The sequence below is a fragment of the Marmota flaviventris genome, chromosome 16 (assembly GCF_047511675.1).
Source record: "Marmota flaviventris isolate mMarFla1 chromosome 16, mMarFla1.hap1, whole genome shotgun sequence".
Classification (NCBI taxonomy): Eukaryota; Metazoa; Chordata; class Mammalia; order Rodentia; family Sciuridae; genus Marmota; species Marmota flaviventris.
The window spans coordinates 22,687,097-22,690,403 of record NC_092513.1 but is presented as its reverse complement, the minus strand read 5'-3'; positions in this window follow the sequence as shown (position 1 = coordinate 22,690,403).

The window sequence follows — 3,307 nt, the reverse complement described above, 5'->3', positions numbered from 1 at the left end:
TTGCCTGGTCATGGGGTGTTTTAGGTGTGTCTGGGCCACTGCAGGGCCAGCCATGATGCTAGTGGAGTCACTATTTTACTTGTCCTCTCAGGAGGAAGGCAGCAGAGGAGAATGTCTTTGACTTCTGCTTCTGGTAGGTGAACTCTGGCTGTAATCGGTTCTGCAGACCTTTTCCTCCCACACTTAAAGAGCTTCCAGTTCAGTACAGTTACACCCTAGAATCACTTATTCAAACCCAGACAGACACATGAACAAAAAGCCAAAAGATGAAAAATAGGTCAAAATCTAGCTCTGTACAGCAGTGTCCTGTTATTCATGGGTTATCTTTCTGTGCATTCAGTTATATGTAGTCAACTATGGTCCAAAAATATAATATGGAAAATTCAGAAATAAATAATTCATAAGATTTCAATAATTTTATTGCATCATATAATTGTTCTATTAGTTGTTGTTAATATCTCACTGTGCCCAATTTCTAAAGTAGACTTTATCATAAGTATTTTTACATAGGGAAAAAATAAGACATATACATTTTGAAACTACTTACAGTTTCAGGCAACCCTTGGTAGTCTTGGGCTGCATTCCCCATGGATCAGCTCAACCTAGAGTTATCAGGCTTTTTGCTTTATTCATTGGTGCATTTATTCTTTATCCATCACATATGAGAGCTAAACACACAGTAGGCAAAGCATGAATAAACCAGTTTCTCTTGTCTTTGTTCTCACAAAGAGTACAGCATGGGGGAAGAACTCATATAGTCCAACAGACACACAGGAGAATTGATGCCGTCACACCTTAGGCGAAGGCACTGTGATTTTTGAGACAGCAATCAGTTGTAGGAAACCCATTTATTGTGCAGCATATTACAATAAGGATAGTTCACTTTATCTGCTTTAATAAAGAGAGAAACTACTTGTAACTATAGTTTATCATGGTATAGTGAAGATATAGCAGAAGTGAAAAATCCCAAGGCCCTGACAAGCCATTCTCACTTTACTGAGCCTCAGTTCAGTGCCTTTCACTGACAGAGGATTGAAGCAGCTAGAGAAGTGTTTAGCAGGACAACTTTGAAAGGAGAAGAGGCGTTTGTCATTTGATACCAGCTATGGCAAAACAGGAAGTAGACATGTGCACATGGGTTTGTGTATCATGCAGCAAGCAGATGGCCTTGAGGACTTTTGTAGGGTGTTGCTCTGAGCTGTTACAAAGTGACAAAGAGTAGACCACTCTGCTGACAAGAATGGCTTAGCAGTCTCAGGTTTCCCAGTCTCAGTACTGGGAAGTGCCAGAGAATCAGCTATCACTCAGGAGAGTGGGCTTGCACCACCTGCTTAATGAGGAGGTCTGGTCACATCCTTGAATTCTGAGGGTCCCAGAAGTCTGAAGGCAAACCAACTCTATGCCAAACCTTAGAACAGGGAGAGGAGAGTGAAGCTAAGGAAGCCACTAAGGTTATTGGGGAAGTGGGGGGCAGCTGCGCTATAAGGAGTGGGAAAACTTTTCTGGCACAGCCTGCACTGTGTTCTAGTCCTGCGAGCAGCAGATATTCTTGGCATTGCTCCCTGGGAGGATCCCTGGGGAATAATCGGCTCCCCATGCCCTGTTCCATACCATTCTGAAGGGATGGGGAGCCCTCTTCCCCTTGATTTCTCGGATCCTGGTAGCAGGATGTTGTGATGGATGAAGGGCTATGTGTTTCTTGTCAAGCATTTCATTCAGTGAGCTCAACGCAGCTTTCCACGGGAAACAGTGTCACAGTGTATGGAAGAGAGGAGAAACATTTCTCTTTTCCACTGAGGAGTAGAGAGAGGCTGATTATCAGTATATGCATGGGCTTCACTTGGCTAAACTTGATGAGTAAAGAACTGTCCCTGCTGCTAGGCCCAGGGCCATTCCCCAGTTGGCTGCATCCTGGGGATGGAGATTTTTTTTGCTGGCTACAGACATCCCATCTGGCTTCTGGAGTAATTTCAAAAGCATCGCCTGTACGTTATACTTAATAGGATATGGCAAGAAAGGCTGTTGCTATTCAGAGCCCTGGCTGCAGTCAGGCACCAGACCCTAAGGCCATGCCTGTCACTACGTGTGCCTCTGCAGAACCATTTCTCTGAAAGGTAACAGCAGGAACCCAAACAACTGCTCTCTGTGATCCCAAGTGTGTTGACCAGGAGCAGAAGGTTGTATTTAAAATCTATGGGGCAGCAATGTGACTAGTGCCATCTTGCCAGAGCTCAGAGAGCAGCCAGCCTCATCTCAGTCCAGAATAAGCAGGACTAAAATAGTCTTTTCAAACACAGAGGTCCATGGCATGGCCGTGGCTCAGATTTCTGCTCAGTCTCAGGGGTATTTATCATTTCAATGAAGAAACACTTATAGAGCCATTTATAGAGTCAACTATGTCCTAAAAACTGTGCTAAGGATGGTGAACAGGACAACCTTTTGTTGATAGGAGCCTGGAATCCATCTGCACCTCATTCTCTTTAAAAGGTGACATTCTAGTAGCAGTCTCTGTCCTGGAAAGATATTCATGACAATTTCCTCACTGGGAAATCTAAGGTAGTCTTGGCACTGATGGAGGCTCGCTCTTCTCTCTCTCTTATTTTTGCACGTTAATGATACAGAACAGTGTGTTTCTTTGTGGCATGTTCATGCATGCATATAGCATAATTCAGTTTCACTCCTTAATGCCTCCTTTCCTCTACCCTCCTACTTTCATGCCACCATTTTTGTTTCTCAATGTAGCTTCCATGTGTGAGAGAAAACACTTTGATAATGACTTTTTTCATTTAATATGATGTTCTCCATTTCCATCCAGCTTCCTGAAAATGTCATAATTTCTTTCTTTGTGGAACACACACACACACACACACACACTCACACTCACACTCACTCACACACCACATTTTCTTAATCCATTCACCTATTGATGGATACCTTGGCCATTGTGTATTGTGCTGTGAAAACATGGAGTACAATGGTAGTTCTATTTTAAGTTTGTTGAGGAATCTCTATACTGGTTTCCACAGTGGCTATACCAATTTACATTCCCAACAACAGAGCATAAATGCTCCTTCTTCTGGGCATCCTTGCCAGAATTTATTGTTATTTGTATTCTTGACGATAGCCATTCTGACTAGGGTGAGATGGAATCTCAATGTAGTTGGATTTGCATTTCCCTGATGGCTAAAGATGTCGAATATTTTTTTCATGTAATTTTTGGCCATTTGTACTTCTTTTGAGAACTGTCTGTTCTATTCAGCTGCCCACTTATTGAATAGGTTATTTTTGGGGGGAGTGTCTTCTTTTT